Source organism: Rhinoderma darwinii, chromosome 3 (genome assembly GCF_050947455.1).
Source record: "Rhinoderma darwinii isolate aRhiDar2 chromosome 3, aRhiDar2.hap1, whole genome shotgun sequence".
NCBI classification, from domain to species: domain Eukaryota; kingdom Metazoa; phylum Chordata; class Amphibia; order Anura; family Rhinodermatidae; genus Rhinoderma; species Rhinoderma darwinii.
The window spans coordinates 415,168,468-415,192,955 of record NC_134689.1 but is presented as its reverse complement, the minus strand read 5'-3'; the positions used below and the strand labels follow the sequence as shown (position 1 = coordinate 415,192,955).

The 24,488-nt window shown below is 39.1% G+C and overlaps 5 non-coding genes across 5 annotated transcripts; 1 reads left to right on the top strand and 4 right to left on the bottom strand.

The window, feature by feature from the left end:
* Positions 1-290: 290 nt before the first annotated feature.
* On the bottom strand, positions 291-362 carry TRNAQ-CUG (transfer RNA glutamine (anticodon CUG)). Its single transcript has one exon. It is a non-coding gene; the product is annotated as a tRNA-Gln (tRNA).
* A 617-nt stretch (positions 363-979) lies between these two features.
* TRNAQ-CUG (transfer RNA glutamine (anticodon CUG)) lies at positions 980-1,051 on the bottom strand. The gene has a single exon. It is a non-coding gene; the product is annotated as a tRNA-Gln (tRNA).
* A 618-nt stretch (positions 1,052-1,669) lies between these two features.
* Positions 1,670-1,741, bottom strand: TRNAQ-CUG (transfer RNA glutamine (anticodon CUG)). Its single transcript has one exon. It is a non-coding gene; the product is annotated as a tRNA-Gln (tRNA).
* A 16,776-nt stretch (positions 1,742-18,517) lies between these two features.
* On the top strand, positions 18,518-18,590 carry TRNAT-CGU (transfer RNA threonine (anticodon CGU)). The gene has a single exon. It is a non-coding gene; the product is annotated as a tRNA-Thr (tRNA).
* Positions 18,591-23,240: 4,650 nt separating this feature from the next.
* On the bottom strand, positions 23,241-23,312 carry TRNAE-UUC (transfer RNA glutamic acid (anticodon UUC)). The gene has a single exon. It is a non-coding gene; the product is annotated as a tRNA-Glu (tRNA).
* Positions 23,313-24,488: the final 1,176 nt, after the last annotated feature.

The window sequence follows — 24,488 nt, the reverse complement described above, 5'->3', positions numbered from 1 at the left end:
GTTTCCAATTGGATAATCTACAATGTGGATCATACTAATTTCCAAGGTCTGTCTGTACTGAACACCCTACGAGCTGGAAGTAGAGCCAGTGTTTGCATTACATGCCATAAAAAGACTCTTTAAATTTGTTAATTTTATATGCTCTCAATTACATTGGTTTAATTTTTTCTACGAGAGAATATTATCACTTTTTTTTTGTTGTTAAATCGTGTTTATGGCGTACAACAATCACTATCAATACAATACCTCATTGAAAAAGGATTACACTAAGAAGGAAGTAAACTGTGGCAAGGTCCCACCGAGATTTGAACTCGGATTGCTGGATTCAGAGTCCAGAGTGCTAACCATTACACCATGGAACCCTTGACAATAGAGGGCAGTTTGGATATTTCTACTAAACAGGCAGTACGTGTAATTACAATAACAGGTCGACTATCATTCAAAATCGACCTCCCACAATAATCAAGAGGGCATAGCTTCTGTGCCTGCATGATCGCCAAGATGTACAATTATTTTCTATTGCGGTTATATAACAAAAGCTAGAACCCTGCATTTGGAAAGGGAAAATACTATTAACAACTCAATGGGAAAAAACTGGGAAATGAAATTATGAATTTCAGTTGACTGAAAACTTAACTGTTGTAACCAGTGTCAGGCAGCTACTGCCAAGGCAAAAAGACTGTAAATTAGTTTCCATTTGGATAATCTACAATGTGGATATTACTAATTTCCAAGGTCTGTCTGTACTGAACACACTACGAGCTGGAAGTAGAGCCAGTGTTTGCATTACATTGCATAAAAAGACTCTTTAAATTTGTTAATTTTATATGCCCTCAATTACATTGGTTTAATTATTTCTACGAGAGAATATTATCACTTTTTTTTTGTTGTTAAATCGTGTTTATGGCATACAACAATCACTATCAATACAATACCTCATTGAAAAAGGATTACACTAAGAAGGAAGTAAACTGTGGCAAGGTCCCACCGAGAGTTGAACTCGGATTGCTGGATTCAGAGTCCAGAGTGCTAACCATTACAACATGGAACCCTTGACAATAGAGTGCAGTTTGGATATTTCTACTAAACAGGCAGTCCGTGTATTTACAATAATAGGTCGGCTATCATTCAAAATCGACCTCCCACAATAATCAAGAGGGCATAGCTTCTGTGCCTGCATGATCACCAAGATGTACAATTATTTTCTATTGCGGTTATATAACAAAAGCTAGAACCCTGCATTTGGAAAGGGAAAATACTATTAACAACTCAATGGGAAAAAACTGGGACATGAAATTATGAATTTCAGTTGACTGAAAACTTAACTGTTGTAACCAGTGTCAGGCAGCTACTGCCAAGGCAAAAAGACTGTAAATTAGTTTCCAATTGGATAATCTACAATGTGGATCATACTAATTTCCAAGGTCTGTCTGTACTGAACACCCTACGAGCTGGAAGTAGAGCCAGTGTTTGCATTACATGCCATAAAAAGACTCTTTAAATTTGTTAATTTTATATGCTCTCAATTACATTGGTTTAATTTTTTCTACGAGAGAATATTTTCACTTTTTTTTTTGTTGTTAAATCGTGTTTATGGCGTACAACAATCACTATCAATACAATACCTCATTGAAAAAGGATTACACTAAGAAGGAAGTAAACTGTGGCAAGGTCCCACCGAGAGTTGAACTCGGATTCCTGGATTCAGAGTCCAGAGTGCTAACCATTACACCATGGAACCCTTGACAATAGAGTGCAGTTTGGATATTTCTACTAAACAGGCAGTACGTGTAATTACAATAACAGGTCGGCTATCAATCAAAATCGACCTCCCGGGGGGGCGGAGTTACCGCGCATTGGGATGGACGCTTAACTCGTGAGCTCCTCACTTCATATACAGAAACTACAGCTTCTAGGCAGTAATTTTGCAATATCATGGTAAAACCTTCGAATGACAAGTACAAGGATTCCCCGGGTCCTGCTCAACAGGGGAAAAATCAACCCGACATGGATAAAATTCTTCGGAAAAAGCTGTAGTTTCCTTCCAAGATGGTGCTGGAGCGCCAAGCAGACGATACTAGAGATGAAGACTCTGACGGCTCCACGGCTTCCATCATCCGACTGGGAAGGATTACTACTTCTATTCAACTCCACATGACTTGTATCAATGCTTAGATTATTTATTTTTGCCAGAAAAGCATCTGCCCCAGGTGGCATCATCCTCGATAGGGAACATTACAATCTCAGATCACGCTCTGGTCTCTGTTAAGTTCACCTTAAAGCAGTTGCCTGTTAGAGGATGGAACTGGAGACTTAATGATACGCTCTTAGAAAACTCTAAAGATGTAAATTCCATAGAAAATAAAATGAAGGAGTTCTTTACATTTAATGATGACCCCCTTATTTCAAAACCTCTCCTCTGCGAGACACACAAAACATTTGTAAGAGGGGAACTTATTGCCCTAGTTTCACGGGTAAAGCGGAAGAGGTCGCAACTCATAGATGAGGTGTTGGGCAAAATATCCTCCATAGAAAATGTACATAAAAGATTGCGTTTGGACTCAGTTCAGACAGAACTCCAACACCTTAGACAGCAACTTAAAAACATCCTCAATGTAAGATCTGCTAAATCACTCCAACTACTCAAATATAAAACATATGCTCATGGAGACAAGGGGAATAGGATGATGTTGAACCTTCTCAAACAACAAAGTGGGAAAACCCTCATCTCCACTATAAAAGTGGAATTACATAGTAAGTTCACTGAGACTGACCTCATAGCGCGGGAATTCCGGAAATACTACTCTGAGCTATATAACCATAAAAAAAATCTGCCCCGAATAGCCAGGTTTCACACACAGAAGCTATAAGTAACTACTTACATTCCATAGATGCCCCTTCCTTGACTGAAGAGGAGCAATCAGCATTGCTTGCTCCGTTTACGCTACAGGAACTGGACAAAATATTAGGGACCATACCAAATGGGAAAAGCCCTGGACCAGATGGGCTCCCAATCATTTATTATAAAAAATGTAAACAAACCTTGTTGCCATTGTGCCATTTAAACAAACCCTGTGCTAACCATTACACCATGGAACCATCTATAAGAAATATGAGTGTGAGTATTTCTACTAAGGATACAGTGAGTGTAAGAAGGTGAAATAGTGCTAACCACCTGATCTTAGCTGTTACAGTGGGAGGTCAGCTGTCAATCACAGCTGCCCTTCCACAATGATTGTGCTTGCACGGGTTCTGCACGATGACCATGATGTACAATTATTTTCTATTGCGGTTACATGACAAGAGCTACAACCCCATAGTTCTACTGAATCACAGTTAGGGTATGTGCACACACACTAATTACGTCCGTAATATACGGACGTATTTCGGCCGCAAGTTCCGGACCGAACTCAGTGCAGGGAGCCGGGCTCCTAGCATCATAGTTATGTACGACGCTAGGAGTCCCTGCCTCGCTGCCGGACAACTGTCCCGTACTGTAATCATGTTTTCAGTACGTGACAGTTGTCCTGCAGCGAGGCAGGGACTCCTAGCATCGTACATAAGTATGATGCTTGGAGCCCGGCTCCCTGCACTGTGTTCGGTCCGGTACTTGCTGCCGAAATACGTCCGTATATTACGGACATTAATAGTGTGTGTGCACATACCCTTAGATGAAATGCACAGTAAGCATAACATTATAAAGGCAGATCCTATTAACACAAATGAGGATAGTATTCTCTTACAAACTAAATATGGAGAAGAAAGGGGCTTGAGCATAGAAGCGGCACATGAGGTTTAACATTGAAAAATGTAAGGAAAGGCAATTGCGAAGGAAACATACCTTTACAAACTATATAAGAAAACACTGGGTAAAACTGACAAGAAAAATGATAATCAATGCGATTCAGTTTTAGTTGATAGAAAACTTAACTGTAGTAATCAGTGTCAGGCAGCTGCTGCCAAGGCAAAAAAAAAAGTTAAATAAATTCCATGTGGAAAACCAACAATGTTGATCCTACTAATAGAGAAAACCCTTTGAGCTGAAAGTAGAGACAGCATTTTCATCACATGCCAAGAAAACAGACTTTTAGTTGTTTATATGCTGTCAATTATATTAGCGGATGTACAAGACGTTGGAATACTCCAACATCTTGTTAAAATATGTGTATGGCAGGCAACAATCACTATCAGTACAATACATCAGTGATAAAGGGTCACATTCATAAAGAAGTATACATTTGGATAGGTTTCACCAAGCGTTGAACTTGGATTGCTGGATTAAAAGCCCAGAGTGCTAACCATTACACCATGGAACCATCTACAAAGATACAAGTGTGAGTATTTATACTAAGGATACAGTGAGTGTAAGAAGGTGAAATAGTGCAAATCACCTGATCTTAGCTGTTAGGGTATGTGCACACACACTAATTACGTCCGTAATTGACGGACGTATTTTAGCCGCAAGTACCGGACCGAACACAGTGCAGGGAGCCGGGCTCCTAGCATCATACTTATGTACGATGCTAGGAGTCCCTGCCTCGCTGCAGGACAACTTTCCTGTACTGTAATCATGTTTGCCATGAAAACAGACTTTTAGTTGTTTATATGCTGTCAATTATATTGGCGGATGTACAATACGTTGGAATACTCCAACATCTTGTTAAAATATGTGTATGGCAGGCAACAATCACTATCAGTACAATACATCAGTGATAAAGTATCAGTGATAAAGTATCACAATCGTAAAGAAGTATAAATTGGGCTAGGTTCCACCAAGCGTTGAACTCAGATTGCTGTATTCAAAGCCCAGAGTGCTAACCATTACACCATGGAACCATCTACAAAGATATGAGTGTGAGTATTTATACTAAGGATACAGTGAGTGTAAGAAGGTGAAATAGTGCAAATCACCTGATCTTAGCTGTTACAGTGGGAGGTCGGCTGTCAATCACAGCTGCCCTTCCACTATGATTGTGCATGCACAGTTTCTACATGATCACCATGATGTACAATTATTTTCTGTTGCGGTTACATGACAAGAGCTACAACCCCATAGTTCTACTGAATCACAGTTAGATCAATTGCACAGTAAGCTTAACATTTTAAATGTAGATCCTAAATAGTGTAAAGTAATTAACACAAAGGAGGATAGTATTCTCTTACAAAATAAATATGGATAAGAAAGGGGCTTGAGCATAGAAGCGGCACATGAGGTTTAACATTGAAAAATGTAGGGTTATGTGTTTGCAAAGGAAATATACCATTACCAACTACATAAGAAAACACTGGGTAAGACTGACAAGAAAAATGATAATCAATGAGATTCAATTTTAGTTGATAGAAAACTTAACTGTAGTAACCAGTGTCAGGCAGCTGCTGCCAAGGCAAAGAAAAAAAGTTAAATAATATTCATGTGGAAAACCAACAATGTTGATCCTGCTAATTTCCAAGGTCTCTTTATAGAGAAAACCCTTTGAGCTGAAAGTAGAGACAGCATTTTCATCACATGCCATGAAAACAGACTTTTAGTTGTCTATATGCTGTTAATTATATTGGCGGATGTACAATACGTTGGAATACTTCAACATCTTGTTAAAATATGTGTATGGCAGGCAACAATCACTATCAGTACAATACATCAGATATAAAAGATCACATTCGTAAAGAAGTATAAATTGGATTGCTGGATTCATAGCCCAGAGTGCTAACCATTACAACATGGAACCATCTACAAAAATACAAGTGTAGGTATTTCTACTATGCATACAGTAAGTGTAAGAAGGTGAAATAGTGCAAATCACCTGATCTTAGCTGTTACAGTGGGAGGTATTATTAATTAGATCATTTTTATTAATTTTATCTCAAATTGGTATACTAATATTAGTTACACCTGGGATATATAACAATGCTTCCGTTTAATACGCCTCATGTGTCAAATACCAACCCGAAGTGGGTTTTTAGCATCTGTTCAGTGTCATTCACAAATTTTTCCACATTTTTGTTCGTTTTAAATCTATTTAACATACATGTTTTATTTATTCAATTCTTATATATTGGATTAATTAATTCGTTTTTGCTGTCTCAGCAGGATTTCGTTCTTTTTGTAGGAGTTTCCCTTGTCTCCTCCCTGTTTCCCCCTTGTGATTGGCCCTTGGTTTAACACTGACATGTATATATATATATGATGTTTTTCTGGATGTTCATGGCCTGATGAAGACACAAGTCCTGCGTCAAAACGCGTAGCCACCTGTAATTATTCATTTAATAAAAACCTCGACTGGTATAGCAGCGCCTCCATTGGTCACTTTTTTTTTTTCCTCATTCTCTTACCTCATCACCAGCGGTGAATTCCCATTCAACGGCTCTTGGACCTTGGCAGCAGCTACACCTTCGATCTGGCTTACACACCTTGGGTGTGTCTCCTGTGCACGCATCTCTGCAGTGTTGCTCTGTATGGAGATCGCCCTAAACCTTGCAACAGCGTTGTGCCTGGTCAGCATAACCCGTCTAGGTGAATGCATTTCCCTAGTATCATTTCTCCCATGACCCTTGGATAATAGCACTATGTGGCGCTGTGTACTTTTTCTCTTCGTATAGTTCTACAATCGGGGTGTGGCAGATCCCCAGTGAGCCACCTTCCCGTTATCGAGGGATCCTCTGCAAGTTGTATCTGAGATCTTCTCGTCACAGGCAGCCTACACATATTGTGTTATCATCGACACTCATCGCTTTTTTCATTCATACATTGCATTGGAAATTCACCTTGCCGTTTTATTTACAAGGGATTACCGTTGTGGTCTTCGTTTCTGTTTTTCCATAATGTTGGACTTTGTTACTGAAAGAAACGTTCCCGGGAGCATTTAATATCTAGTTCCATCGGTGTGGATATTTTGGACGATTCTCCTCCAATAGTGAGTAATGGTTTCTCGATTGAAAAAACAAAGGAAATGACTGACTTGTACCTCACACTTGAAAATAATTTGAAAGATGAAGCATTTCAAAATATTGATTGTCATTTTTTGGAAATGTATATTATTGAGAATATTGCACCTAGGGGTTTGAGAATATTATTTGATACCCCTTACCAAAATGATCCACAATTTAGTCACAATTGGCTAGACCATGCAAAAAACTGCTCAATGGGCTTCCTAAAATTATTACTTGCCAAGAGACAGATCAGTTGTAATTTGCTGACTTCCAAAATAGCACTAATTTGTGAACAACTCAAAGCTTATTTTGAACATCCTGATTTTATTAGCCTGTAGTCATCAACTAAAAATAGATTAAACGCCTTTGAAAAGGATTTAATTACCAGAAAAACAAAAAAACTGAAAAGGGATAGACAGGATTACCTATCAAATACATCAGGGGACTGGAGGTCCGTAAAGTCCTTCCAAACTGTACAAACACCATTAGATACTACTGCTAATAAGGTTCATTCCAGACATGTTGACACCAACGCAAAGTTGGGAGCACAGATTAAAAATAGCACCTTTTATAAAAATAGAGGTCCTATGCTTGGAGTTATTAAAACCATATCCACGTCCATCCCAGTTAAAGCTGCCAATAATTTGGTACCTTTGACTCCCACTGCAATTGCCAACCAGGTCATTTTAGATCCTAAACACATACCCACTAACACCAATTTCCCTTTAGGTTCCATTCCAGTACATGCATTTAAATCTACAGATCTCCAAGCTCATTTAAAACTTCTCAATCTCATACCCGGTACTCCTCCCTCGTCACCTATGCAATCCCCTCTGTTCAATGATTCCATTGATTTTTCAGTTACAACACACATTCCCTCAACCTTATTAGAATTATCCCTACATGAAACACAGTCGATCAATGACAGTTCGAATCAATTATATATACCACCCACCATCCACCCCAATGAACAGTCACAATTTATGGATAACACCCTGTCCACGGTTTCTTTTTTAGGGCTTCCCCCACATATTGCGGTACCTCCGGTCACTCCCATTTCCCATTCAGAGGAATTTCTTCTACCTTACCTAAAGAGCCCCAAATCTCAGGCAATAACAGCCTTTTTCCCAAAAATTCAAAAAATGTAAACAAAAAGAAAGCTAGAAATAGACATAGAGGATGTAGAGGTGGGAAAAATAGACGCACCAAACCAGTTCAAATTCCCAAAGAAACACAGACCAAAACAATAAAATTATTCAATCTTTCCAACTATATTCTTAAGGATAATGAAAATGCTCTCTTATCCAAGGGGTTGTCCTTTTGCCCCACCTCCATACCTGATGGATTTAACTTATTTATGGATTTGAATAGATTTATTAGGAAATTGACCTTATTTAGACATTTTTCGTTAATACCCAATGTGGTTCCTCTGTCAGTTCCTCCTGGCAATATGTCCTCCTCAGTTGTACCACCACCTGTCCAGGTGGAGGTACACTCCAAATCATCTTTCTATCCTCTACACCATAGAGGTCCTTATTTGGATACATTTTCCACTTTGGTTGGTAACGAATTTAAATCTTTGGAAAAGCCCAATTTAGCAACTGACAATTTCTCTTCTTGTGAAAGAAGGGCATTGAAATCTCTTAAAATAAACAATTTGATTGTGATACGTTCAGCCGACAAAGGAGGGGGTATTGTTATCCAGGACCGTTCTGAATACATCAAAGAGACATATATAATTTTATTAGATGCCTCTTTCTATGAGAAATTGTTGAATAATACTATACCATCTGATCTCGTTGAGTATAATCAATTTATTGGGTCGGCCTTCACCAAGGGTCTATTATCAAAAAAAGAAAATACGTTTTTATCAGTCCCATTTCCTAACACACCTTTTTTATACCATTTACCGAAAATCCACAAATCCATTTCTTCCCCACCTGGTCGTCCCATCATCTCTGGTATAGGTTCCCTCACGAGCAATCTGTCTCACTTCATAGACTTACACCTCCAGCCCTTTGTCCTTGAGTTACCCTCTTTACTCAAGGATTCATCACACCTCATCAGAGACCTTAATGATTTTAATTGTAGTCATAATTTTAGCAAAGTGAGTTTTCTCACAGCAGATGTATCTGCATTATATTCCAACATCCCACATACTTTGGGAATTCAAGCCATCTCCCACTATTTATCTTCAGATGTCCGCATACCAAATGAACAAATTAATTTTTTAACACAATGTATTAATTTCATTTTACAACACAACACTTTTATGTTTGATAACAAATATTACCGGCAAACCAAAGGATGCGCAATGGGTTCTAGATTTGCTCCCTCTTATGCAAACCTGTATATGGGCATGTTTGAGAAAAATCATATATTGTGTGAGCATCCATTTAGTGAAAACATACTTTTTTACAAACGTTTTATTGACGACTTGTTTTTCATTTGGAGAGGTGATGAGGCCTCTGCCTCCTCCTTCATTGAATTTTTAAACACAAATTCTTATGGTTTGAATTTTACGTATACATATTCTGAGGAACAAATAGATTTTTTGGATCTGACTATTAGTAGAAATGGTGATACATTCACAACAAAAACACACTTCAAATCAGTGGATGTTAATAGCTATCTAGACTTCACCAGTGCCCACTATCCCCCGTGGCTCCGAAATGTCCCTTTTGGACAGTTTCGGAGAATTAGAAAAAATTGCTCCAATCCAAATGATTTTAAAAATGAATGCCAGATTTTAAGGAATAGATTTAGGGAGAAGCATTTCCCGTTTAGTTTAATTGAAGGAGCACAATCTAAAGCAACTCAAATGACTCAAGAAGAGTGTATAAAAGTAGTGGAGATGAAGAAAGCTGATCAGTCTGATTATAAATATAATTTTATTACGTCTTTCAACACTGGTAATAGATCTGCAAACACTGGCATATTCTTTGCAATGATCCGGTTCTTAAGGGGTCACTTCCTCCTTTACCGAAGGTCACTTTTAGAAGATCCAAAACCCTCAAGAATTTATTAGCCCCAAATAAATTACAGAATAAAGACACTCCATACATTCCGAGACTACAACCACCTATTCTAGGCTCATTTCGTTGTGGACAACCTAGATGTATGTGTTGTCCCAATATCACGCATAAAGCAACAAATTTTATTTCTATAGTAACATCAGAATCATTTCATATTAAGAGTTTTTTAAACTGTGGCAGTGAATATGTAATTTACCTTCTACAATGTACTGGCAAGTTACAATATATAGGACGGACTACTCAAACCCTACGTAATAGGATTAACAACCATAGGTCAAATATCAGCAGAGGTTTTTCTAAACAAAGCGTATCCAGACATTGCTCATATAGACATAATTGTAATTTTGATTGTATAAGCATCACTCCGATTGAACAAACACCAATAGATTCTTATGCTTGAAACAGCATGAGAACTATTGGATATATAAATTGTGTACACTGCACCCTGAAGGCTTGAATGACATTATTGAGTCCTCTCTAGATTAGGTCCAAATTCAAATTGTCCAGCTCCCCATCATACACTCAGCCATTGTATTAACGGGGTTTGGTATTGGTCTCCTATTAACGTATTATCCTTTTTTTCTAAAGTTATCCAGTCTATATAGATTCACCACAATAAATTAAAATTTATATCTCAAAATCAGAATTTATATCCGATCTTAATTGATCAAATATTTCGCTGTTCTTTTACAAATAGGATAATTGTTTCACATTTTTTCCTTCAAGCACGGGAATGCTATTTTTATTTGCCGCAATATATATTTGGATTTTTGTTATAAAGTTTCTACGTATATATTTTAATTCAATTGGAAATTATAGTATCTAATCATTTCACATGTTATTCAATTCTTGATATAATTCTGCCGTCTTTGTTTTTATGGTGAGTTTAGATCGCGTTTACGTTCAATTATATATATACACTTTTAAACCAATTTGTTATGAATTGATCTTTATAAGTCAATTTTTTATGAATTGACTTCCATTTTTTACCAAATATAGGTTTTATAATGGTCTATTAGATTTCGCCGGGCTTATTCAACTTTCGCAACTTTCTTGGCATCATGTATGAACATATTGTTTCATGCATATTTGCTGTGTCAATCAGTGTATTTTTATATTTTTATATAGTACAAATTGCTTTCCAATTTAATATAGTTCCCACACACCTATTCGATATGACAGGTGTTGTTATGACAACCAAAACGCCACTACTTTTTTCCTCATAGCGTACTCTTGTATTCTGGTCCCTTATGATCGATTTAATGTTTATACCCTAAGGATTTTTATTTAGAATCATCAGATCAAATTATTATATGATTTTTTCGTTCACAATAGATTGAGCAAGCTATGACTCTTTTTCTTATAGCATATCTATTGGTTGCTATTTGCCGGTTTTTTCCTCTAACTGTTAATTAGATTTTATTGCCTTTTCTGTCAATGAATTAATAATGTTTTTAATATTATTAATTAGATCAATTTTATTAATTTTATCCCAAATTGGTATACTAATATTAGTTACACCTGGGATATATAACAATGCTTCCGTTTAATACGCCTCATGTGTGAAATACCAACCCGAAGTGGGTTTTTAGCATCTGTTCAGTGTCATTCACAGATTTTTCCACATTTTTGTTCGTTTTAAATCTATTTAACATACATGTTTTATTTATTCAATTCTTATATATTGGATTAATTAATTCGTTTTTGCTGTCTCAGCAGGATTTCGTTCTTTTTGTAGGAGTTTCCCTTGGCTCCTCCCTGTTTCCCCCTTGTGATTGGCCCTTGGTTTAACACTGACATGTATATATATATATATATATGATGTTTTTCTGGATGTTCATGGCCTGATGAAGACGCAAGTCCTGCGTCGAAACGCGTAGCCACCTGTAATTATTCATTTAATAAAAACCTCAACTGGTATAGCAGCGCCTCCATTGGTCCCTTTTTTTTTTTTTTTCCTCATTCTCTTACCTCATCACCAGCGGTGAATTCCCATTCACCGGCTCTTGGACCTTGGCAGCAGCTACACCTTCGATCTGGCTTACACACCTTGGGTGTGTCTCCTGTGCACGCATCTCTGCAGTGTTGCTCTGTATGGAGATCGCCCCAAACCTTGCAACAGCGTTGTGCCTGGTCAGCATAACCCGTCTAGGTGAGTGCATTTCCCTAGTATCATTTCTCCCATGACCCTTGGATGATTGCACTATGTGGCGCCGTGTACTTTTTCTCTTCGTATAGTTCTACAGTGGGAGGTCGGCTGTCAATCACAGCCGCCCTTCCACAATGATTGTGTTTGCACAGTTTCTGCACGATCACCATGATGTACAATTATTTTATGTTGCGGTTACATGACAAGAACTACAACCCCATAGTTCTACTGAATCACAGTTAGATGAATTGCACAGTAAGCTTAACATTTTAAAGGTAGATCCTAAATTGTGTAAAGTAATTAACACAAAGGAGGATAGTATTCTCTTACAAAATAAATATGGAGAAGAAAGGGGCTTGGGGATAGAAGCGGCACATGAGGTTTAACATTGAAAAATGTAAGGTTATGCATTTGCGAAGGAAATATACATTACAAACTACATAAGAAAACACTGGGTAGGGGGGGGGGCGGAGCTAACCTTGCTGTGAGATGATTGCTTGATCCCGGTGCTCCTCACAGAAACACATATTTCTACGGCTGGAGGGCTGATTTTCTTCACGACGATGGTCCGCACGAGCCGTGACAAGTCGAGTGATTCCAGGGCCGGTAAAGCGCAGTCGGAGATGGAGAAGTTCCTCCACAAGAAACATGTCTCCCCGGCCGGGAAAGGCAAGATGGCGCCTGAGAAATCAGGGAGACGACTCAGACGATGAAAGTTCCTGCACGCACTCTGATGCCGGAAGTGGGTCTGCTCCTTTACCTATTACGAGAGCGTTTCTGAAGAAAGCCCTGGCTAGCGCGATGTCCCCAGTCTTAAAGGAATTGTCCTCCATTAAAGCAGACATCCAACACGTGGGGCAGAGAGTGGCAATATTGGAGCACACCCAATCCGCCATTATCCAGCAGGAGGATGCATTACAAAGTGCTGTGTCCTCGCAGTTTTCACATTTGAATCACACTTACCTGCAACTTGAGGATCAGGAGAACCGCAGCAGGCGGAAGAATATCAGGCTGAGGGGCATCCCGGAGACGGTTTCCACGGAGGAGATTTTACCCACGGTTAAGATCATTTTCACTAGCATTTTGGGCCAGGAGAAGGTTATTATTGAACAAGCCCATCGCGCTCTGCGACCCAAGCCGACCCGGGATGAACCCCCTAGAGATGTTATATGTGGCCTGCTTAATTATCTGGATACGGCAGCCATTCTTTCAGACGCGCGAAAGATCCCTGACCTATCGCTTGATGACAACAAGATTCTGGTCTTTCAAGATCTGGCGGCCAGTACCTTGGCCAAGCGACGACTGATGAAGCCCCTGACTGCTGACTGAAGCCCTGAGATTGCGTAAAATACCCATACGCTGGTTGTTCCCGTTTGGCCTGGCTTTTCTGAAGGAGGGTCGGCAGATCACCATCAGGACACCGGAGGACCTATCTAAAGCCTGGTCAAAGCTCGGTATGGAAAAGATTGACCGACAGGACTGGATGCCGATACAGCGAGATGATCTTCCGCAAGGGGTCCTCGACCCCCATACTTGGCACAAACCTCAGAAGTTTAAAGTTCCACGCAGCAACAACAGGAGAGGACTGGACCATTCTCCAGATGCTCCCTGAGTTTTTCTAGGTGCCTCATTGATTGGGAATGATCCAGTGTTTCTCCCCCATTATTTGCTGGTGATGGCGTTTTGATTGTTGCTCTGCCATTATGTCGTTTTTGCACAACACTTTGGGGTCAACCATGTGGCTCCCAAGGTGCTTGGTGGCAGTTGCTGCGGGCCGCCCATTGCGACCCAGGGCCACTGCTCCGTCTACTGTATGATATTATATCCATCCTCCTTAAAATGCTTAAGATTTGATGCACGAAGCACGAGCGAAACACGCGTTGGGTCAAGCAGAGGTCCCCCGTCCTGGTCCGGATGTCCCACTTATCTCATATCATGTAGGTGTAGGTACATTGCTCAGTGTGCTATATGTACTCAGGACTGCATTCTAGATTGCTGACTATTCACACTATGCATACGTGTCCATCTGTGCAAATGTATTATGCCTAGCACTTGCTTAAATAGTTTATATATGTGCACTTTAGCTACACTTGGGAGTTGATTGTGACCATATTTTACTATCTGGGGGTCGCTCTGCTTTTTTGTTCTGATTCCATCCCTCTTCGAGGGTTCCTGGTATTTTAATATATTTAATTGTTTGTATGTTGTCTCTGTGTCTAAATTAACTTCAATAAAGACTGTTTATATATTTTTTCAATTATTTGGTCGTGACTTGTTTCTTTTTCTGGGCTTGTTATCTAGTCACTAGGACCACTAGTATATTTTGGGGTATTATTCGGTTTTCTATATTAGACAACATGAAGAAGTTAAGGGATTAAAGGTTGGGGCTGTAGAACACAAAATTGCGGCCTTTGCCGATGACCTTCTCCTTTTTATTACCAACCCGCTGTCGGCCCTACCGTACATACTGACACTGTTCGATGAATTTGGTTTTATCTCCAATTTTAAAATAAATCTTAACAAGTCGGAAGCGCTAAACATTAATGTTTCCCCCCAAATCATTTCACAATTGCAAAGCCATACTCCTTTCAAGTGGCCTTCTAGGGCTATTCAATTCCTTGGGGTTATGATACCCGCTGACCTAGGGGAGCTTTTAAGTCTTAATTATAAAACTCTCTTCACCAAAATCCGGGCGCAGGTGTTATCCTTTAGTTTGCCATTTCTGTTGTGGTTTGGCAGGAAGAACTTACTGGCCACTTACATACTTCCGCAGATCATATATCTATTGTGTGCCTTGCCAATAGCTGTTCCAAAGAGCTATTTTCGGAACTTCAGGACCCTGTTCATCTCCTTTTTATGGAATTTCAAGAGGCCTATACTAGCATATTCTTATCTGATAAAAAAAAAGGAACAAGGGGGCATTTCATTGCCCGACTTTAAAGGATCTGCCAGGCACAGCTTCGGGGTTAACTTCCATAGGTAATCAGTCTTCACCTGAGTCTATTTCTCTGAGACTGACTCCAGCTTCCACCACTCAGGCTGGCAGGCTTAGGAGTGGGAGAGCCTATCGCAGCCTGGCCAGACTCAGCTAGCTCCCGCCCTCTGTCTATTTATACCTGCCTTTCCTGTTCCTCCTTGCTTGTGATTCTTTCCGTGTGGTTTCCTGGCCCAGCTAAAGCTCCTAACTATTTGATCCTGCTCCATACTGACCCTGGCTTTCTGACTACTCTTCTGCTCTGCGTTTGGTACCTCGTGCTCTCCTGGTTTGACTTGGCTCATTCACCACTCTGTTGCTCACTGGTTTGCCGTGGGCAACTGCCCCTTTCCCTTTGCTTTATATTCCCTTGTATGTTTGTCTCGTGCACTTACTGAGCGTAAGGACTGCCGCCCAGTTGTACCCTGTCACCCAGGGCGGGTCGTTGCAAGTAGGCAGGGACAGAGTGGCGGGTAGATTAGGGCTCACTTGTCCGTTTCCCAACCCCTATCATTACACTGACTTGGAAATGTACTTCATAGCTAATCATTTAGCTCGTTGGACGCAACTAGTGGATGGGGGCAACACCTCCTTATCTGTGGTCATGGAAATAACTGTTTTGGGGCCTGACAGGCTCAGTTTACTATGGGTACGGACTGCCCAGAATTCTAAAAGAGGAGATCTGAGCCCCATTACCAGGGGAACGATTGGGGTGTGTCACAAGGCAGAAGCCTTAAACCTCCTTTCTCCTCTTGCTCCCTTGAGCGTCTTGCCCTCCTTTTTAGGTAGACCACCTGATAGAACGGCAGACTTTTGGCGGCGCTTACACGAGTTACGAATATCGGAGCTGAGGAGACCGGAGGGGCCGCCTGATCTGTCCTCTGTTTTTAGGGAGCGGGGATGGGGTCAGCCAAATGTATTACACCTGGCAGATTACACAGCTACTAATACTACATTTAAAGCCCAGTCATCACCTCAACTAGTTGATCCGACTTGGTTAGAAAATTATATACTATTGCCGGCCACCCCGGCTAAAATCTTGTCTAAATTATATAAGGGTATTTTATTGGGGATATCTCCCCAAACGCCCCATTTTGTGAGAACATGGGAGAAGGAATTGGGATTGTCTATCACAATCAGACGTAGAGTTTATACTGAAATCCGCCCAAGGTTTTTCTAAATGTGTGTGCATGCAGGAAAACTCCTTCAAACTTGTTACGCGTTGGTATCGAACTCCAGAATTCCTTTCCTCCAGTGGCTTGTTGTCCGATAGTTCCTGTTGGAGGTGTCATGAGGGATCAGGTTCCTATCTCCACATATGGTGGTCCTGCCACAAATTGACAAGTTTTTGGAGGGGAGTTGAAAATTTAATTAATTCTATTTGTTCTACTGATATTAAGCTGACTGCTGCATTGATATTGCTTTGGATGCCTCAACCTGATTTCTCCCCATCTGCACACAGTCTCCCGACTCATATGATCTCCGCAGCTAAATTGCTGGTCCCACCCTTTGGGGACAATCTAATCCGCCGACGGTAGACCTATGGTTAGACAGGGTACATCAGATTTGTAGACTGGAGGAATTGGCAGCCTGGATAAACCATTAGAGAGATAAATACCTAAAACTAAGGCGTCCCTGGCTGGCCAGAGGTATAGGGGTACATGCTCCAACGTGAATTGGTTGTTCGCTCGACCCTTCCTCTAGATAAATTGTACCCACATTACCTGACTGTTTGTATACTGAGTCTGTTAAATCTAGGGGGGCGGCATATTTAGTATCTTCGGAGTGTAAATCCCTCCTATAACATATTTCTGAACCCACACATCTTGGTACTCTTTCAGGGGAATATAATTTAAAGTAATATTTACACCTGTTATATGCTGTACTATTGCTTATATGACGTGATGCCGGACCTTGCCTTTTCATTGTTATTCACGTGTTATGTTTCTTTGTCTCTGTCGACCCTTGTGTTCTATTGCATGTTGAGTCAGATGATCTTGGGTTTTGCCTGATTTGTGAGGATGTTTTATCCTATGCATTGCCTGTAAGGCAACACCTATAGAAGTTTAAACCCATATAAAACATATGTAATTGCATTTTGTCACAATGCTGTTCTACCTGACTATTGACATGTAGTAAGAGATATGTTCCTTTGTGTGGATTGTTACTGTACTTAATAAAAAGAGATTTTGCACAAAAAAAAGAAAACACTGAGTAAAACTGACAAGAAAAATGATAATCAATAAGATTCAATTTTAGTTGATAGAAAACTTAACTGTAGTAACCAGAGTGCTAACCATTACAAAAATATGAGTGTGAGTATTTCTACTAAGGATACAGTGAGTTCTGCACGATGACCATGATGTACAATTATTTTCTGTTGCGGTTATATGACAAGAGCTACAACCCCATAGTTCTACTGAATCACAGTTAGATGAATTGCACAGTAAGCTTAACATATTTTTAAGGTAGATCCTAAATTGTAGAAAGTAATTAACACAAAGGAGGATAGTATTCTCTTACAAAATAAATATGGAGAAGAAAGGGGCTTGAGCATAGAAGCGGCACATGAGGTTTAACATTGAAAAATGTAAGGTTATGCATTTGCGAAGGAAACATACCTTTACAAACTAAATAAAAAAACACTGGGTAAAACTGACAAGAAAAATGATAATCAATGAGATTCAATTTTAGTTGATAGAAAACTTAACTATAGTAACCAGTGTCCGGCAGCTGCTGCCAAGGCAAAGAATAAAAGTGAAATAATATTCATGTGGAAAACAAATACTGTTGATCCTGCTAATTTCCAAGGTCTCTTTATAGAGAAAACCCTTTGAGCTGAAAGTAGTGACAGCATTTTCATCACATGCAATGAAAACAGACTTTTAGTTGTTTACATGCTGTGAATTATATAGGCGGATGTACAATACCTTGGAATACTCAAACATCTTGTTAAAATATATGTATGGCAGGCAACAATCACTATCAGTACAATACATCTGTGATAAAAGATCACATACGTAAAGAAGTATAAATTGGGCTAGGTTCCACCGAGAGTTGTACTCGGATTGCTGGAATCAAAGCCCAGAGTGCTAACCATTGGTTAAAAAAGGAGGAATGGGTAAACAAAGATAAGTTAGAATTTATGGCCACAAAGAGCACTTTTATCCTATAACGCTCAACCTTTGAAAGTGCAAGACAAGTAAGATGTTCTTTCCCCTACCGGGAGTCGAACCAGGGCCACCTGGGTGAAAACCAGGAATCCTAACCGCTAGACCATATGCAGTTATGAAGTATAATGAGTCATGGACTAAGAAAAAGTGGGAATAAAGAAAAAAAAAAAATATATATATATATATATATATATATATTTTTTTTTTTTTCATATTGCCGCTTTGAGCTTGTGTACAAACATCTTGACATCTGGTGGTTGCCTCGTTAATGCAGTAGGAAGCGTGTCAGTCTCGTAATCTGAAGGTCGTGAGTTTGATCCTCACACGAGGCACTGTTCAGTGAGTTTTTGTCATCCTCCATTCTTGCAGGCAATCAGATTTTTCTGCCGAAACGTTTTCAATAAACGAGGAAAGTGTTGTTGATTTCCATGTCATTTTTGGGTAAGTAGAAGAGATGGGAATTATTTGAGCTTTAAATCCAAAATAGGATCTTGCCTAAAAAGAAACAATATTAAAGCAAAGTCTCAAACAGATAGGGTGAAATAGTCTGATAGTTTCTTATTTAATGCCGAAACTAGTTCATTAAAAAAAGGAAAATGAGCCAAACTGACAGGATAAAGGGGTTGTTGACTTGGAATGAGAAGGGAACAATAGGAATTATTTGAGTTTTCAAGCTCAAATAGGATCTGGTGAAAAGAGGAGGAATGGGTAAACAAAGATAAGTTAGAATTTATGGCCACAAAGAGCACTTTTATCCTATAACGCTCAACCTTTGAAAGTGCAAGACTAGTAAAAAGGATCTTTCCCATACTTGGAGTCATTATTAAGTATAATGAGTCATGGACTAAGAAAAAGTGGGAATAAAGAAAATATATATATATTTTTTCATTTTGCCACTTTAAGCTTGTGTACAAACATCTGTTGGTTGCCTCGTTAGTGCAGTAAGAAGCGTGCCAGTCTCATAATCTGAATGTCGTGAGTTCGATCCTCACACAAGGCACTGTTCAGTGAATTTTTGTCTTCCTCCATTCTCGCAGGCAATCGGGTTTTTCTGCCGAAACGTTTTCAATAAACGAGGAAAGTGTTGTTGATTTCCTTGTCATTTTTGAGTGAGTAGAAGAAATGGGAATGAGTTGAGCTTTAAATCCAAAATAGGATCTTGCCTAAAAAAACCCAATATGAAAGCAAAGTCCAAATCAGATTGGGTGAAATAGTCTGATGGTTTCTTATTTAATGGCGAAAGTAGTTCATTAAAAAAAGGAAAATGAGCCAAACTGACAGGATAAAGGGGTTGTTGACTTGGAGTGAGAAGAGAGCAATGGGAATTACTTGAATTTTAAAGCTCAAATAGGATCTGGCGAAAAAAGGAGGAATGGGTAAACAAAGAAAAGTTAGACATTTTGGCCACAAAGAGCACTTTTATCCTATAACGCTCGACCTTTGAAAGTGCAAGACTAGTACAAAGGTTCTTTCCCATACTGGGAGTCGTTATTAAGTATAATGAGTCATGGACTAAAAAAAAGTGGGAATAAAGAAAATATATATATATTTTTTCATTTTGCCGCTTTGAGCTTGTCTGCAAACATCTGGTGGTTGCCTCGTTAGCGCAGTAGGAAGCGTGTCAGTCTCATAATCTGAAGGTTATGAGTTCGATCCTCATACGAGGCACTGTTCAGTGAGTTTTTGTCTTCCTCCATTCATGCAGGAAATCGGGTTTTTCTGCCGAAACGTTTTTAATATATGAGGAAAGTGTTGTTGATTTCCTTGTCATTTTTGAGTGAGTAGAAGAGATGGGAATAATTTGAGCTTTAAATCCAAAATAGGATCTTGCCTAAAAAGAAACAATATGAAAGCAAAGTCCCAATCAGATTGGGTGAAATAGTCTGATGGTTTCTTATTTATTGGCGAAACTAGTTCATTAAAAAAAGGAAAATGAGCCAAACTGACAGGATAAAGGGGTTGTTAACTTGGAGTGAGAAGGGAACAATAGGAATTACTTGAGTTTTCAAGCTCAAATAGGATCTGGTGAAAAGAGGAGGAATGGGTAAACAAAGATAAGTTAGAATTTATGGCCACAAAGAGCTCTTTTATCCTATAACGCTCAACCTTTGAAAGTGCAAGACTAGTAAAAAGGATTTTTCCCATACTTGGAGTCATTATTAAGTATAATGAGTCATGGACTAAGAAAAAGTGGGAATAAAGAAAATATATATATTTTTTTTCATTTTGCCGCTTTAAGCTTGTGTACAAGCATCTGTTGGTTGCCTCGTTAGTACAGTAAGAAGCGTGTCAGTCTCATAATCTGAATGTCGTGAGTTCGATCCTCACACGAGGAACTGTTCAGTGAATTTTTGTCTTCCTCCATTCTCGCAGGCAATCGGGTTTTTCTGCCGAAACGTTTTCAATAAACGAGGAAAGTGTTGTTGATTTCCTTGTCATTTTTGAGTGAGTAGAAGAAATGGGAATGAGTTGAGCTTTAAATCCAAAATAGGATCTTGCCTAAAAAGAAACAATATGAAATCAAAGTCCCAATCAGATTGGGTGAAATAGTCTGATGGTTTCTTATTTAATGGCGAAACTAGTTCATTAAAAAAAGGAAAATGAGCCAAACTGACAGGATAAAGGGGTTGTTGACTTGGAGTGAGAAGGGAACAATAGGAATTACTTGAGTTTTCAAGCTCAAATAGGATCTGGTGAAAAGAGGAGGAATGGGTAAACAAAGATAAGTTAGAATTTATGGCCACAAAGAGAACTTTTATCCTATAGCGCTCAACCTTTGAAAGAGCAAGACTAGTAAAAGGGTCTTTCCCATACCGGGAGTCGAACCCGGGCAAGCTGGGTGAAAACCAGGAATCCTAACCGCTAGACCATATGGGAGCTGTTATTAAGAATAATGAGTCATGGACTAAGAAAAAGTGGGAATAAAGAAAATATATATATATTTTTTCATTTTACCGCTTTGAGCTTGTCTACAAACATCTGGTGGTTGCCTCGTTAGCGCAGTAGGAAGTTTGTCAGTCTCATAATCTGAAGGTCGTGAGTTAGATCCTCACACAATGCACTGTTCAGTTAGTTTTTGTCTTCCTCCATACATGCAGGCAATCGGGTTTTTCTGCCGAAACGTTTTTAATAAACGAGGAAACTGTTGTTGATTTCCTTGTCATTTTTGAGTGAGTAGAAGAGATGGGAATGATTTGAGCTTTAAATCCAAAATAGGATCTTGCCTAAAAAGAAACAATATGAAAGCAAAGTCATAATCAGATTGGGTGAAATAGTCTGATGGTTTCTTTATTTATTGACAAAACTAGTTCATTAAAAAAAGGAAAATGAGCCAAACTGACAGGATAAAGGGGTTGTTGACTTGGAGTGAGAAGGGAACAATAGGAATTACTTGAGTTTTCAAGCTCAAATAGGATCTGGTGAAAAGAGGAGGATTGGGTAAACAAAGATAAGTTCGAATTTATGGCCACAAAGAGCACTTTTATCCTATAACGCTCAACCTTTGAAAGTGCAAGACTAGTAAAAGGTTCTTTCCCATACTGGGAGCCGAAACCGGGCCACCTGGGTAAAAACCAGGAATCCTAACCGCTAGACCATATGGGAGCAGTTATTAAGTATAATGTGTCATGGACTAAGAAAAAGTGGGAATAAAGAAAATATATATATATTTTTTCATTTTGCCGCTTTGAGCTTGTCTACAAACATCTGGTGGTTGCCTCGTTAGCGCAGTAGGAAGTTTGTCAGTGTCATAATCTGAAGGTCGTGAGTTAGATCCTCACACAATGCACTGTTCAGTTAGTTTTTGTCTTCCTCCATACATGCAGGCAATCGGGTTTTTCTGCCGAAACGTTTTTAATAAACGAGGAAACTGTTGTTGATTTCCTTGTCATTTTTGAGTGAGTAGAAGAGATGGGAATGATTTGAGCTTTAAATCCAAAATAGGATCTTGCCTAAAAAGAAACAATATTAAAGCAAAGTCCCAATCAGATTGGGTGAAATAGTCTGATGGTTTCTTATTTATTGGCGAAACTAGTTCATTAAAAAAATGAAAATGAGCCAAACTGACAGGATAAAGGGGTTGTTGACTTGGAGTGAGAAGGGAACAATAGGAATTATTTGAGTTTTCAAGCTCAAATATAATCTGGTGAAAAGAGGAGGAATGGGTAAACAAAGATAAGTTAGAATTTATGGCCTCAAAGAGCACTTTTATCCTATAACGCTCAACCTTTGAAAGTGCAAGACTAGTAAAAGGTTCTTTCCCATACCGGGAGTCTAACCCGAGCCAGTTGGGTGAAAACCAGGAATCCTAACCTCTAGACCATATGGGAGGCAGTTATTAAGTATAATGAGTCATGGACTAAGAAAAAGTGGGAATAAAGAAAATATATATATTTTTTTTCATTTTGCCGCTTTGAGCTTGTCTACAAACATCTGGTGGTTGCCTCGTTAGCGCAGTAGGAAGCGTGTCAGTCTCATAATCTGAAGGTCGTGAGTTCGATCCTCAGACGAGGCACCGTTCAGTGAGTTTTTGTCTTCCTCCATTCATGCAGGAAATCGGGTTTTTCTGCCGAAACGTTTTTAATATATGAGGAAAGTGTTGTTGATTTCCTTGTCATTTTTGAGTGAGTAGAAGAGATGGGAATGATTTGAGCTTTAAATCCAAAATAGGATCTTGCCTAAAAAGAAACAATATTAAAGCAAAGTCCCAATCAGATTGGGTGAAATAGTCTGATGGTTTCTTATTTATTGGCGGAACTAGTTCATTAAAAAAAGGAAAATTAGCCAAACTGACAGGATAAAGGGGTTGTTGACTTGGAGTGAGAAGGGAACAATAGGAATTATTTGAGTTTTCAAGCTCAAATAGGATCTGGTGAAAAGAGGAGGAATGGGTAAACAAAGATAAATTAGAATTTATGGCCACAAAGAGCACTTTTATCCTATAACGCTCAACCTTTGAAAGTGCAAGACTAGTAAAAGGTTTTTTCCCATACCAGGAGTCGAACCCGGGCCACCTGGGTGAAAACCAGGAATCCTAACCGCTAGACCATATGGGAGCAGTTATTAAGTAAAATGAGTCATGGACTATGAAAAAGTGGGAATAAAGAAAATATATATATATTTTTTTCATTTTGCCGCTTTGAGCTTGTTTAAAAACATCTGGTGGTTGCCTCGTTAGCGCAGTAGGAAGCGTGTCAGTCTAATAATCTGAAGGTCGTGAGTTCGATCCACACACGAGGCACTGTTCAGTGAGTTTTTGTCTTCCTCCATTCATGCAGGAAATCGGGTTTTTCTGCCGAAACGTTTTTAATATATGAGGAAAGTGTTGTTGATTTCCTTGTCATTTTTGAGTGAGTAGAAGAGATGGGAATGATTTGAGCTTTAAATCCAAAATAGGATCTTGCCTAAAAAGAAACAATATTAAAGCAAAGTCCCAATCAGATTGGGTGAAATAGTCTGATGGTTTCTTATTTATTGGCGAAACTAGTTCAATAAAAAAAGGAAAATTAGCCAAACTGACAGGATAAAGGGGTTGTTGACTTGGAGTGAGAAGGGAACAATAGGAATTATTTGAGTTTTCAAGCTCAAATAGGATCTGGTGAAAAGAGGAGGAATGGGTAAACAAAGATAAGTTAGAATTTATGGCCACAAAGAGCACTTTTATCCTATAACGCTCAACCTTTGAAAGTGCAAGACTAGTAAAAGGTTCTTTCCCATACCGGGAGTCTAACCCGAGCCAGTTGGGTGAAAACCAGGAATCCTAACCTCTAGACCATATGGGAGGCAGTTATTAAGTATAATGAGTCATGGACTAAGAAAAAGTGGGAATAAAGAAAATATATATATATTTTTTCATTTTGCCGCTTTGAGCTTGTCTACAAACGTCTGGTGGTTGCCTCGTTGGTGCAGTAGGAAACGTGTCAGTCTCATAATCTGAAGGTTGTGAGTTTGGTCCTCACACAAGGCACTGTTCAGTGAGTTTTTGTCTTCCTCCATTCTTACAGGCAATCGGGTTTTACTGCCGAAACGTTTTTAATAAACGAGGAAAGTGTTGTTGATTTCCTTGTAATTTTTGAGTGAGTAGAAGAGATGGGAATGATTTGAGCTTTAAATCCAAAATAGGATCTTGCCTAAAAAGAAACAATATTAAAGCAAAGTCCCAATCAGATTGGGTGAAATAGTCTGATGGTTTCTTATTTATTGGCGAAACTAGTTCATTAAAAAAATGAAAA